The sequence below is a fragment of the Dipodomys merriami genome, unplaced genomic scaffold, assembly GCF_024711535.1.
Source record: "Dipodomys merriami isolate MVZ:Mamm:240054 unplaced genomic scaffold, mDipMer1.0.p SCAF_2, whole genome shotgun sequence".
NCBI lineage: Eukaryota > Metazoa > Chordata > Mammalia > Rodentia > Heteromyidae > Dipodomys > Dipodomys merriami.
This window is the reverse complement of record NW_027203381.1, coordinates 120,616,903-120,631,346: the sequence shown is the minus strand read 5'-3', so window position 1 is coordinate 120,631,346 and position 14,444 is coordinate 120,616,903. Positions and strand designations below refer to the sequence as shown.

The 14,444-nt window shown below is 58.9% G+C and overlaps 1 protein-coding gene across 1 annotated transcript in view; it reads left to right on the top strand.

Annotated features, from left to right (window-relative positions):
• The window catches only part of Hsf2bp (heat shock transcription factor 2 binding protein), a 107,149-nt gene extending 94,801 nt beyond the window's left edge, over positions 1 to 12,348 (top strand). The window contains exon 10 of the mRNA XM_070030780.1: positions 12,160 to 12,348. The gene's annotated coding sequence lies outside the window, so the exon portion shown is untranslated. The remainder of the gene's footprint in view (positions 1 to 12,159) is intronic.
• Positions 12,349 to 14,444: the final 2,096 nt, after the last annotated feature.

Sequence of the window (14,444 nt, the reverse complement as noted above, 5' to 3'; positions counted from 1 at the left end):
AAAGATGAAGGGAGCGTGCTGCGTTGGGGAGCGCACAGCTGCAGCGTCTGCGGTAATTACATTGTGCATGTTTCGTCTGCCACTCCAGAGGTTGCAAATGTTTAGACGAATCATCCCAAATCAGCCGCCGTGGCTCTGATGATCTGAGGGGTTTCACTGGGGTTGTAATCAAGCCTTAAATGGCTAAGTACATTGCTTTTCCAAGTTCCCAAGTTTCTTGATAAATAAAGCATCAGAAAGATAAAAAGATGCCGTTCAGCGTCCCTGCTTTGGCTTTCCTCCTGGGTCTCGCTCGAGTCCTGACTTGTAGTCCTCCTGTTCATCTTTCTGTGTAGGTCGGGCTTCGTGCCCGACAGGGAAGGAGCTGTGTGTGTGTGTGTTTTTGGTGTTAGTGGGGGGAGGGAGGGATCGTATCTCTTCCTGTCGGAGCAGGGGATGGGTGTGGAGGGGCAGGCAGAGGACAGGACCTGAGGACCCGTCTGTCCATGGTGGAGACAGATCTCCATTGTCCCTGCGAGTACCCTGGGGACTGGTTACTACTGGGGCCTCCTCCCTCCCTGGCGAGCAGTGCGCACCTTCGGGACCCTCGGCCCCGTGATGCCCACAGGTGCGCCCCAGGGTGCCAGCCGACCGAGGCTGGGTCGGGTTGTGGCAGTGGAGTCTGTGTCGGGCAGAGGTGGCAGCTGCGGGTGCTGACGTCACACAGAGCTGCTGCACAAACAGACCCGCGGGGCTCGGAGACGGAATGTCCCCGCCGCAGCCAGAGCCGGGTGCGGCCGCCCTGCTTGGCTGCTTTTCTGTTTGTTTATTTGTTTCAGTTTCTCTTGTTTGAGTTTCATAAGTGACAGGGAGGCCCGCGGGCCTCCTGGCCCCGCCCTGTGTAAACGGTGCCTGGGGGCCGCCCCCGCCCCTCGGGCAGCTCGGCCCCTGGCTGACTCCCCCTCCCTCCCGGTGTGAATTCCTTCTGGTACACCGGTCACCTGTTGTGTTTTGTTTTTCAAGGACTTGATCCGGATGGGATTTCTGTATCATAAAGCTCACCTGTTTCAGGTGGACACTCGGGCGATTTTTGTGAGCTTTCTGAGTCACCTAGCCACCGCCTAATCCACTGTGGAGCACTGGCGTTTCTCCAGAAAGATCCTGTGCTTTCGGCAGCTAATCCCTGCTCCCACCCAGTCCTTGCAACCACTGGTATGTTTTCTGTCTCGGCAGGCCTGCCCATGCCGAATGTGTCACGGAAGCGGTCACACAGTGGCCTTTTGTGCCTGGCTCCCTCCGGGGCAGCCTGTCTTCCAGGCCGCCGCGGTGATCGTGCGTGCAAGGCCTTTCTGTGGTTGGTACAACCCACCATCCAGTGGCAGACCTGGGTTTGTCAGTGCAGCGGTCAGTAGACAACTCTCCGCTTCCTTCTGTGGCTGCTGCACGCTTGGGACATTTGTGTGCTGGTGTGTAGGTGGACGTGGTTTTGTTTCTGTTGGGTAGACAAGTGGAAGCCGATGGCTTTGACTAAGGGAGCAGTTTTTAGTAGATTCGGAGAGGCTTGCCCAGGTACCATGGCGGGGGGGGGGGGAGGTCAACAAAAGCCAGCATGGGGAGTCGGCCTGCTGCCCGGTATCCCTCGGAAGCTGTCCTTGTCACCTGGCTCTTGTGTTTTCTCCCAAGGGACCTTTCTCACCTGTAAGCTAAAAGACACACTAGGTTTTCAATGAAGCATGTCTTAGTTTGGGTTCCCCCAAAGCAGAGCTGAGCCAGGACATGGGTACAGGGGAAACACACGGAGGTGACCCCAGGAAGCCAGCCGGGGCGGATGAGCGGGGTGCAGAGAGGAAGATGAGGAAGGGGGCCCCCGTGCAGGGTAAGCTGGTGACTCCGCCCAGTGCTCCCCACCATCCACCTCCAAAGACAGGAGGCTGGGCCTTTCACCTGGGCCCCGGGGCAGGCCTCGGGGAGCGCCCGGCCGGTTTCTAATCCCCAGGTAGGATAAATGGGCGTCGGTGCACTTACACTTGCTTCACGCTGGAAACTGTCAGCGAGATGCATCCTTGAGCAGTTTATCTCACTGTCCAAACATCTCACCGTGCGCTTGCCCCAACCAGGGCAGTGACGCCATGGACAGCAGAACTGTAGAGGAGCCCGCGCCATTGTCGGCACCTGACTGCTTACACAAACGAGTTAAGGCCGTCTGTTCCCGGGCCTCACCGGTCCATCCTCAGGCTTTCCCGTGGGAATGCACCTCATCTTTCCAAGCCATACGTGAAATTCCCTTGCACGGACAGGCGATCATGTATTTCTTGTCTCCCCTGCTGGCGGGCATTTATCTTCTTGTTTTTCTCTTAGAAACACTGTAGTCCTTTGCTAGTCTACGCCTCGAAGGTGAGAAGCATGGTCCAGCTGGCTGCGGATGAGTGGTTAGTGAGTCCCAAGGGAGTGGTCGGCGGGGTTGGCGGGGTCTGGGTGCTGTGTGCGGGGTCTGGGTGCCGCGTGTGGGGTCGGCGGGGTCTGGGTGCCGCATGCGGGTCGGTGGGTCCGTGGGGTGCCGCGTGCGGGGTCGGCGGGGTCTGGGCGCCGCATGCGGGTCGGTGGGTCCGTGGGGTGCCGCGTGCGGGGTCGGCGGGGTCTGGGCGCCGTGTGGATGGTCCTTGCACAGCTTTTTAAACTTGGCTGCGCACGTGAGGCATTTAGGTGAAATGCGCAGTGCATTGAGCGGCTGTAATGGGCCCCACTGGGCCCGTTCTTCTTTTAAACACTGTTATTCGCATGAATTAGTTGTACAAAGGTGTATGATATTTACATACATGCACATAAAGTGCTCTGGTCAAGTTGACCTCATCTCTATTCTCTTCCTTAAGCCTTTCCCTCCTGTCTCCTCTTAAGTATTTACTACTTTTGTACACACGCACACACACAATGTATTTATATCCTATTTACCCCCCCCCCGTTCTCTCCCCTCCCCCGACTCCCCCAAGCAGGCCTCCTTTTACAACCATGTCATATTTTTTCAGGTCCCCCTTTTGCACATGAGCGAGAGCATGTGGCATTTGTCTGAGTCTGGTTATCTCACACAAGCTGATGCTCTCCCATCATATCCATTTTTCTGCAGGTGACACAGTTTTATTCTTCTTTATGTCTCAGTGAGACTCCACTTTACTTTATCCAATCCTCAATCACGGGGGCTCCTCGGTTGATCCCACAGCTCGACTCTGTGGACAGTGCTGTGTAAGTAGGGACGTGTGGGTCAGTCCTACGTGCTGACCCACATTCCTCCCGGTGGGTGCTGAGTGGCTAGAGGCTCTTAGCGGATCCCCTACGGACTGGAAGAGAGGATCCCATGGAAGCTCTGTTTCATTTTTCCATCCTGACTTCCAGAGTTGGTTGCACTAGTTTTCACTTCAGGGATCCTTGTCAGCATTTTTTTTTTCTTGTTTGCTTCTTGATGGCCACCTTCCTGACAGGGGTAAGAAGGAATCTCAGCGTAGTTTTGGTTTGCATTTCCCTGATGACTAAGGATGTTGAATGTCTCTTCATGTATTTATTAGCCCTTTGTCTTTCTTCTTTGGAGAACAGTCTGTGCTATTAACATGCCCATTAGTAACTGGATTGTTCTTTTATTGTTCAATCTTGGGGCTCTTTGTATATTATGGGTATTAATCCCCTGTTGGATGAAATAGCCGGCAAAGATTTCCTCCAATTCTGTGAGTTGTTTCTCGATACCAGTCATGTTCCCTCTGATGTGGAAGAAGGTTTTTAATTTGATGTAATCCTCCTGGTCAATTCCTGCTCTTACTTCCTGAGCAATTATAGTCCTATTCAGAAAGCCATTACCTGATCCTGCCTCTCCAGGGTTTCCATGCTTTCCTGTCCCTGCATAGTGTCAGGTTTTACGCTTCCTGGACCATCAACCCCCTACCACGCCCCAGCCCTGAAGGATCCCAGGCCCCTCCTGCAGTCTCTCTTAGTGTAAATTCCCCAAGGCAGATGTGGGGCTGGAGTCCCTCAGCTGAGCTCCTGCCTGGGCCGGGGAGGCGGGCATCTGAGCCGCTGGGTCTATCTATCCCAGAAGTACGCCTCGGGAAGCCCCTTGGTTTGGGGAATGCAGCCTGCACGCAGGCCAGTGCCTTCTAATCCCCCAGCCCACGGGCAGCCATGGGGCAGGCGTCTGAGCTCAGAACCCTCCTGGAGGCCTGGACCCCCACAGGACCCCAGCCGTGTTTCTGCACAAGAATGGAGCACATGAGGACCCGGGAATCCGCTTCTGTCCCGGGGCAGCGCTGGGGCAGGGCTGGGGCGGGGCTGGGGGGGAGCAGGTGACTCAGCTGGGTGTGGATCCCTCAGGCCGCGGTGCCAGCCCACCCCAGGGGGACAGTGGCCGTCCAGACACAACAGGCTGGGTACTAGACGGAGAAAGAGAGAGGTGGGGAGGAGGTATGCTGGGCTGGGGGTGAGCCGCGTGTGACGTTTGGGTCACCTGAGGGACCTTGATTTTAGTGGAAGAGGGGCAAGTGAAAGGAGCCTTCCAGAAAGAAACTGCGAGGCCAAGAAATGCATCCCGTGCTCTGCTCTGCCCAGCACCTCCAGGGAACGGCTGCCTGCAAGGAAGGCCCCGAGCCGGGGCTGGGGCCGCAGCGCCGCCCGTGTGTGAGGAACACGTGCGTGGAAACATGCTGCGGCCTCTGTGTAAAAGCCTCAAGACAAGACAGACGCATGCAGGCACACGAGCGCTGGGCAGGCAGCTGAGCCGCGTGGCCTGGTCGCTGTGGGTGCTCTTGCTGCGGCAGCTCTGTTGGGTGGCGGGTGGCGCGCACTCCGCGCTGCTGTCCTGGCTGGGGCCCGCGGGCAGCCCGGCCCCCGGCCCCACGCTTTCCTCCATGCCCAGGCCTGCCTGGAGAGGCTCCCACCCCAGCCTGGCTTTCCCTTCAGGGAACCTTGCCTGCCAAGGGCCCAGGCTTGCCCGCTGTCGCTGCCCCCACCCCTCGGTGGCACCCTCTCCCCGTGAGTCACCGTGCGTCAGCGCCCTCAGGCTACGGAGGCCCTGGCAGGCTCCATCTCTTCCATCTCGCTGCTGGGGGTTCCCACTTGGCACGGGTATTCCTTCTTTGTTCCCACTGTTCCTTCCAGACGAGGGCAGGGAGCACCTGGGGAGTCCTCGCAGCCCGCTGGTGCCTCCCCCAAGGGCGTGGGTCCGCGGTCCCGTGGGATCACGGATGCCCTTGCTGCTGGGACAGGCCGGGCGTGGCCCGAGACCCGGGGGCCTTGGTGACTTTTGATCTACAGACTCCAGCTTAGTAATAGGACCCCAAGGGCTAGGGCTATGGGATAGCAGCTTCTGTCTGTGGCTCTGGGGGAGAAGACAACCCGATTCCCAGCCCAGGGAGCCCTTTCCCTCACGCACGCCCATTTGGTGGGCGGGACAGACCCTGGTCCTGCAGGACGAGGATGGTGCACATGGCCTCCCTTTCTGTAACATCTCAGAGCTCGGAACCACAGGGCCACACGGCCCCAAAGCCAGACTTCTTGGGTACACTGAGGGATTCCCCTAGCTCAGATGGAAGATGACAAGTCTTGTTCTGGCTAGGACTGTTTACCTCACCATGGGAACATTCGGCCATGCTTTCTGGAATGGTGGAATTCCCCTCTCGGCAGGTGCCGTATTGCCAGTTTCTGCAGCGGGGCCAGCAGCAGGCTGCTGTCCCGTGTTCCTTCGCAGCACTTGGAGGGCCCGAGGGCCGAGACTTGGGCTTTCCCCTGTGGTGCTGGCCTCCGTTTCTCCATCCTGGCTGCAGCCATCCCTTCGGGGCTGGTGCGCCCCCGTCCCCCACGCGCCCCACCCACTTCTCATGCCAGTCGTCACTGGAAAACCAGAGGGTTGGCCTGCTACCACTGGCCCGAGCTGGGCACAGCCTGGGGTCCGCCCTGGCCAGTTCTGTGGGCTTGAATGTGCACTGGGGAGCTCATCCTGACACTTGGGACTCCTGTGGATTCACACTGTGCAGGGACGATGGTAGGCACAGGGCTGAGGGGTGCCACCAGGCGGGCCTGCGAAGTGCTGGGCAGCGCCTGGCCCTGCCGGGGAGCACGCCATCCCCGGCTTCCGGCCGGTCCTTCCTCCCGCTTCTTATCAGCTTATCGTCCCCTCTGTAAGGACTCTTCCTGCGCAGCCCGGCGGAGCGATGAAGTCAGTGCCCTGCGTATCTGGCGAGAGGATTACAGGACACTTCCTATTTGGGGAGTGAAAAGGAACGCAGCCTCCCGGGCTTTCAGGAAGGGGAAAGCCCTGGCTTCCTGGTGCGAGGGAACAAACAGGGGCCCTGGCTCTCAAACACAGCGGAGCACGTCAGAGCCGGCCGCCTGGGACCAACACAATCAGCCAGGCCCGGCCCCGGCGCCTCCATCTGCGTGCATGTCCCAGCCTGGCAGGACACGCCGGGGGGACGGAGCGCGCCCTGGGCTGGAGGGCTTTGCTGGCCTGGGCCTCCCTGCAGCCCCCACCCCTGCTGCCGGGTCTTACAGAGCTCATGGGAGGCTCGGATCTTCTCTGCTGGGGGCCACAGTTGCGGCCCATCCTCAGATGCTCAGGGCCCCGGGGACCAGGCTCTGGGGCTCAGGTTCCCTTGCAGAGTCCCTGGGGCAACCTGACCCCGGCTCCGTGGTCTTCTTGCGTGTCATGGCTGGTGGCTGTTGGGGGGCGGGGAGGAGGAGGGGGGCTGGTGCTTCCTCTCTGCCTCTTGCCACATCTCCAGAGCTGCTGAAGCAGGACCTGGTCTTGGGTACCAGCAGCAAGCTGTGTCCTCTGTCCCCCGGTCACGGTTAGAATCTGTCATAAGTGCTGCAGAACCCCTTGGGTTTTGCTGTCCTGGGCACCCTGAGGGCCCCCTCCGGACAGAGCCGAGTAGCCGATGTCCCCGGGAGCCTTGACTGTGACAGGTGACCGGAGCGGCCCAGCCTCTCCCCAGCTGTGCTCCCCAGCTGTGCTCCCCAGCTGTGTGCTCCCCAGCTGTGCTCCCCAGGCCCCCGACTGCCCTGAGTCCTAGAGTTGCCACACCCTTTTCTGATTCTTCTTTGACGTTGACGCTGGGGTTTGGACTCCGGGCCTTGTGCTTGCTGGATGAGTGATCTGCACCTGAGCTAAGCCTCCAGCTTCCTGTCCTCCTCAGAATTTTGAACTCCTCTCCAAATCGGTCCTGGGGACAGGCGGCCGTTCCGGCAAGCCCGTTGCTCTCGCGCAGACCTCTCCCAGGTCTCTTTCCCTTTGCTCCTCTGGGCGCTCTAGCCATCTCTGGGCAGAGCTGAGGTGGGGAGGACCTGCCACCTGGACTGGCCACTGCCTTCCTCTGATAGCAGGGCTTCGGGTCGGGGCAGGAAGCTGGGGTTAGACAGAGGGTCTGTGACTCACGGCACGGATCCAACCGAGCCTGGGGATCTTGGCCAGTGCCCAGAGCACTGGCACAGCCCTGGGGGAGGGGGCATGCTTTTTCTTTCCCTACGCTTCCTGGCTCAGTTGAGCCTGCTGTTACATAAAACTCCTTATATAACCAGGGCACACACACAGACAGTACACAGAAAGTACTGAGCAAGCCAAAAAAGCCCCACAGGGCTGGGAACCTCGGCAAACAAAGGCCAGGAGAGTGGTGACCTGCTGCCAGGGAAGCACCGGATGCCGCAGGAAAGGGAGGGGTGGGGTGAGCCACCCAGAGAGAAAGTGGTGGGACAGACAGACGCAGGCACAGACAGAAGGCAGAGCCTGGCCGAGCGGCTGGGTATACCACGCACTTGGCCTGTGGAGGAAGCGACAGTGTTATTTTCCAAATATGGCTATCGCAGAGAACATGGATGGGGGGGAGGGCTCACACACAGATTTGTTTCCCCACAGTTTTGCAGCCAGAGTTGAAAACTGAGGTATCGGGGGACCCTCCGCCTCCAAGGCTCTTGGGAAAGTCCGTTCCTCGCCTCCCAGCCTCCAGGAGCCCCAGTGTCCTTGGCTCGTGGCCCCAGCACTGCGCGCCTGCCTCTTCCACTGTACCCCTCGTTAGCATCGCTGTGTCTCCTCTTCTGAGAATTTGTCCTTGGAGTTTTCATTCCCCCAACCTTGCATGCTCCTTCCCCAAGCCCCTGGCAGAATCCCAGCCATCTACACACGAACTGACAGGCCCAGGCCCAGGCTGAGGCGTGCTGTGCCTGGGAGCTCATGCTCTTTCCCAGGTCCTGAGCTCTAGAGCCAGTCCAGGAGAGCAGCCTCCTAAGCAGGGTGCCACCCTCGGACCCCTGAGCCCACCACACACCCATACCACCTCCCAGCCCTTCCCAAGCCAGGCCCCTTCTGTTCCTACCCCTCACCTGGCCGCACCCCAGATGGGGGCGGGGCTGCATGCAGGCCCCACCCCCTTCTCCAGCTTCTCTGGTGCTGACTGCAGGTGGGTGCGGTTAGGTGGGGGGGGGTAGAGTGGGGTGGGGGGTGCCCAAGCCTCCAGAGGCAGTGATAGGGGCCAGTGGGAATTGTAAGGAGGATGAGAGGGGAAAGAGGAAGCCCTAGGGGCTTAGCAGACCCCTTGTTGTACGCCTGGCTCACCACCTGGCGTCCGCAGGGCCTCCGCTCCTCCCACACAGACTCCAGCACCTCGGCTTCTCCTTGCCAGCGTGTGGGGCTCCACCACAGCACCGCCGACGTCACTGTGGGGAAGCAGGTCCAGGGCAGGGCGATTGTTTGCTTCTCTTTCCTTCTTTCTTTCTTTCTTTCCTTCTCTCTCTGTCTCTGTCTCTGTCTCTCTCTCTTCTTTCTTTTTTTTTTTTTTTGGTTGGTCATGGGGCCTGAACTCTGGGCCTGGGCGCTGTCCCTCAGCTCTTCAGCTCAAGGCTAGCGCTCTACCGCTTGAGCCACAGCGCCACTTCTGGTTTTCTGGTGGCTCATTAGAGATGAGTTTCTTGGACTTTCCTGCCCAGGCTGGCTTTGAACCATGATCCTCAGATCTCAGCCTCCCGAGTAGCTAGGATGACAGGTGTGAGCCACCAGCTCCTGGCCTCAGACGTTTTCTTGTCTGGCTGGGAGTCTGGTGGTTTTCAGCAGTGGCCTGACAGGGGTCATTCTCAGGATCCTCAGGTGGTGTAGAAGCTCTGGGACCTGCGGGTCAGACCCCCCAAAGCACTCTCCACCCTGCTGCCCTGGAGAGAGGCCGGACTGCGAGGTGCCACTCCTGGCCAGGGCGACAAGAAGAACCCTTCCCCCGGTGATGGGTGACCGGGTGGGCAGGGCTGGTCAGCAGACCCAGCAGGTGCCGAGCATCCGGCCCACTGCAGGGTCCTGAAATCCTGCAGCGAATTCTAAGACTGGGAAGAGGCTGGGAGCTGGTGTGGCTTCTTCACGGAGGGTGGCGCTGGCTGGCCCTCTGGGTGTCTCTGTGCTGGTCCCGCATGCCAGCGCTGGCTGCCTGCCCCTGCTCCTCGTACTCCTTGTGTCCTATTGCTTGTGGAACACCATTGCACGCGGGGCCTTGAATACTTCTGCAATGAATGTGTGCCCTTGAACTTATAATCGGTGGGTTTAGACCATTCACCCTTCATGCGCTTTCGGGGACAGCTGGACTCAGCTCTTTCACTTCACTGATTAACCCCTTCAACGATGCTGCCTTCTTACTTCCTTATTTCAATATTTTGTCTCGACCCGTGTTTATTTACCGATTGGCCTCTTCCCTAAATGTCTCTCTCGCGAATCTGTCATTTTGGTGGTGGTTTAGAGATGACCACATACTGATTCTAACCTTCTGTGATCTACTCAGTTCACACACTGACATTGCCGGCTCAACATAGACATCTCATTCCAGACAGACCATGCACGGACTTGTCTGGCATCATGTGGACTGTGTGGTTTATGCATGCAGTGCCCCCTGCCCCCTCCCCAAGGTTAACACGTTCATATCCAGCTCCTGGGCTTCGGTGAAGTGATTGGACTCATGGGGGCTCTGGCCTCACCCACGAGTTCAGCCATGGGTAGACCCACGCTGAGCTGGTGCTCCTGGGAGGTGGCAGAAATGAAGAAGTGAGGTGCAGGGTCGCTGGTATGCGCTGGGAGGGCGCACCCTCTCCTTTGCTGAGGGTGCTCTGCCACAAGGAGCGGAGCGAGGGGCCCTGGACCAAGTCCCTGGAGAGCGGCGCCGGCGGATTCCTTCCTCCTCAAGCTGATCATCTCACGTAACGGGAGGACGGGAGCACGGTGGGCCGCAGCGCCGCGTGGAGCCCCCGAGAGGCAGCGCTAGACTTCCAACCCAACGGTCGTTCTTAAGAAATCGCGGAACGTGTATCCGGAAGCCCATGGTTTCTGCGTCTCTTCATGCTGGAAGCAGGTCCCGTGAGCGGCCCCTTGGGAAGGGGGCCATCTTCCTGCAGCCTGGGAACTTCCTGCGCCATCTCCCTTGGAGCGGGACTCTGGCGGCGAGCTGGAGCTCCCGTCGGTTTCTCTTGCTTGGGGATGTCCTCATTGGACTTTTTACTCCGGGGGCGTCTCCCTGTGTGCGGACTCGTGGACAGTCCTGCCCTTTGTGCGGTCCACTGTTTTTTGAACTCAGTGTTTTTGTTCATTTTCAAATTTTCTATGTTTGTCTATTTTGTGCTTGATTTTCTCTTTAACTCAATGGTTTTTGTATTTGTTCCCCCTTCTCTTTAAATCAATAGCTTTTGTATTTGTTCCCCCCCAACTTTACAGGGGCCTGAGCTCAAGGCTTTGTGCTTGCTAAGAGGACTCCTCTGCCACTTGAGCCGTTCCCCAAGTTCTTTTGCTTAGATTGCTTTTCAGGTAGGGTCTGGGTTTTCGCCTAGGACCCGCCTCAGACCACAGTCCTCCTACCTATGGCCTCTGAGCGAGCAGCTGGGGACTCCAGGGGTAAACCACCAAGCCCAGCTTACTTGTGGAAGTCTTGCTCTTCTCTGAGCTGGCTTTGAATTGCTCTGTCGCCTGAGTAGCTAGGATTACAGGTATGCAACACTGGCGCCTGACCTAACCTCCAACAAACTCTTCAAGAGTAGATTTAGGTTTTTTAGAAAGATTGAAAAGAAATACAGAAAACTCTCACACACACGTACTCTGCTGTGTTTGCAGCAACCCCATGGACCGTCTTGCCCTGGCTAGGGCCAGGGTTGGTAGTGATTACTCACTGTGGGGCGATGCGTTTGCACAAGTGTGCAGCGAGATACCACCTGCAGCACCGCACAGAGTACTTCCCAGCCTCACAGCTCTGTCTGCTCCCTCCCGGCCTGGGCCTGACACCGCTGGGCTTCCCTGTCTCCTCCGTTTTGATTTAACCAGAATATCGTGTTCTCTGCAGCCTCTTCCGTTCAGAACAGTCACATGATGTAATGCACTCCAGTTTCTGCTCTGTCTTTTCATGTGTCTATGGCTTTTGATGAACAGTCGAGTCTCAGGCAATCCAAGGTTTACCTGCTGTGGAAAGCGCACATGCTCACACCTCACACCTGTGGAGTCATGGGATTTACAGCGTGTATGGCACACCCCCTGGCCGCCCAGAACACCCCGCCGGCCTCAGCCAGTGACGGCATTCCCAGTGGCTCCTGGTGCAAGCGCTGGCGCTGAGCGAGCAGCGACGGTGGGTCTGCACGGGGCTGGGCCGAGGTCTGGGGCTTGTCCAGGGCGTTCTTGTCATCGTGGAGACTAAACAGATGTCGGGGGGTGGTTTTGAGTTGCAAGCCAAGCAGCAGACACTGGTGGAAACAACAATCTGGTTTAATTCAGAAATGCAAAAACCCACAGAGCGGTCCAAAACTGTTCCTCATCCAGAGAGAGGGGGAAATCTAGACAGCTGAGAGCCGTGGTGAGGGCCTAGCAGCGGAGCTGATGGGGGGGGGCAGAGCTGGTGTGGCTGTGGGAGGGGAGAGGGCGGCGGGCGGGGGGGGGGAGCCCTGGGAAGGCTAAAGAGGGAGCCCAGCTCTGCTTGTGGCCCTGTGGGGCTGTCAGGGGTCCTGGCTGCTGGGAAAGAGCTGGGGTTGGGCTAAGCCACACCGAATCCTCGTGACCCAATGGGCACATTTGTGAGGCGGTGGCAAAGCCAGCGGCCACGAGAGGCTAGCGGAGACGGCTTCAAGCTGCGCTCTGGCAGAGGGAAGGGGAGGGGCCCACTGGCAGCATCTGAGGGGACACCTGCTTTTGTTCCTTTTCAGATGTCCGGGCAGTTCAGGGAAGCTCTTGATTTTGTGTCCTGAAATCTGACAGCGGTGTGTAGGTGAGCGTGACCCGGCCCCAGATCCTCACCTGCAGGACCAAGGACTTGCCCAGAGAGGGAAGGTGCGCCTGCCCTGGGCTCCACGTTAGACGCAAGGGCACAGCCTACATGATCATAAACCCTGTTACCAAACCACCGACGTTGATTTGTTGTTTGTTTTCGGGGTCTGGGATGGGACCTAGGCCCTACCGTGCGGGCTCTTGACTACACGTTGCACACCTGCCCTGAATCCCCTCCTTTGTCATAATCTCACTTTTCTGGAAGCCGTTACTCTGGGTCCAGATCCCACGCAGTGGTAAGCGGCTCCGTTCAGATGGGGCGCCTGTTCTCCTGCTCACTGCCACCCCTCCTCAGCCGTGGCATCTGCACAGCCTCACCCAGGTGTCCCCAAAGACCGTGAGCTCCTCTCCAGAGCCGGCGCTTCCTCGTCATAAGAGAAGGCACATCTCCTGGCTGTGAATGAGTTTGGATATAGTTTCACACATGCACGCACACACATGCACATGCATATGTATACACACACACACCACACATACTTATGTGCAGAAGATCCTACATGCATACTCAAGCTTGCTCGCATAGCAAACACTCGGCGATGACAAAGGCACGTGGCTTCTCACACATGTTGGGGGCAGTGAGCCGCGGTGGGAACGGCCAGGCCTCCGATGGCCCCGGCCAGTCACAGCAGGCTTTACCCTACTTAGGGACCAGCAATGGCTACACACAGATGCAGGCACAAACAAATGCTGCCTAGCTCCAGGAGTCTGGCCGGGGGTGAGCCCCCAGGAAGCCTCTCTGGGAAGGACACCCTCTCCCCGCCTCCCACAGATCTGTGCTCCGGCCACCCAAGGATCAGATGACTAGAAGCTTGAACATGCCTAGTTTGCGGGTTTGTGGTATTGAGGGTTCAGGTTGGCAGGGCTGTGTGGGGTGTGAGGACTGGGGGAGAAGTGAAGCCTGAGGCCAGGCTGCATGAGGAGCAGGGCACGTGTGTGTGTGCACGCGCGTGTGTGCGCGGGCGCGTATACACCCACCCCCCTGGGTGAGGCTGCTCCTGAGGGCAGGGCCAGCCCCTCCATCCTGAGTTAAGGAAGGAGCAGGGGGCCGGGTGTTGCTGCCGGGTTCTCTCCCATGGGCGGGGCCTTGAGGGGTCAGAAGTCCCAGCCCACATTAGGGAGGGTGCCCTGGGCTTGCCTGACCTGGTGAGGGCGCGGAAGGAAGTGCCAGGACAGGGCTGGGCCTGTGGCGGTCGACTCCAGCCACAGCTCCTCGGTCCCGCGGAGACGGGGGTGAAGGTGGAGCGGATGGGTCACGTGGGGCCCAGGGGGCTCAGGGGAGGCCGGCCTCTGCTGTGCCGGGCAGGGTCTGAGATGTGAGGGGCCCTGGACGAACAGAGGGAGGCTGGTTCTAGCTCCCAGGTGCACCTGTTTCCTGTGGTCTGCGCGTGGTGTGTGTGGTTCAAGGCCCCTGCCTCACCTCTCTGGCTGGAGGTGTCACATTGGCACGCGGTGGTGTTCTCTCCCCCTTCCAGGTGCCAGGTTTGGGGGGGGGGCTTTGGGGAGGGAAGGATTTCCCTGAGAATTGGCAGGAATTGGTGAACTCCTTCCATGGTGAGGAACTTTGGCTCGTGTTGCTAACTCCGTCAGGGGCCATCCCAAGGTCACGACACCGTCAGTGTGTTCAGGCCCTGCAGTCAGACCCGCTGGTGGCCAGACCTCTGGAATGTTCCAGGACCCCAACCTGCCTGTGAGGCTCTCTGGGTTTCTTCCTGGTCCGGGGAGCAGTTTCAAAGGGGTGGAGTCCCAAGGGTGTGTTCCCAGCCTTGTCCAGCCTGAGGTTCCATTCCTGGGAGTTGAGGGGTCTCAACCATGACATGGTGGTGGACTGTGAGGTACCAGCCTGGGGGGGGGCACACGGGCGCACCCACACTTAAATAAAAACATAGCCACACTCTCAGCTCCTGGGCCTGAGCGAGGTGTCAAAAGCCACCCGTGAACTTGGCCACGTGTGCGAGAGGCAAGCCACACGCTGCCCAGATGGCCAGGTGCCTTTTTCCCAATGGCCTGGACATTTCAGACGGGTCAGGGGTCATCTTCGTGACAAGGGCACAAGGCCCCTCCAGCGCTGCAGAGGGGCAGGATGGCAGGTGGGAACTCCAGCCTCAGGCATGGCAAGAAGGGGCTGCCCAGGCCAGGCTGCTCTTGTGGGGGGAGGTGCCGGTGT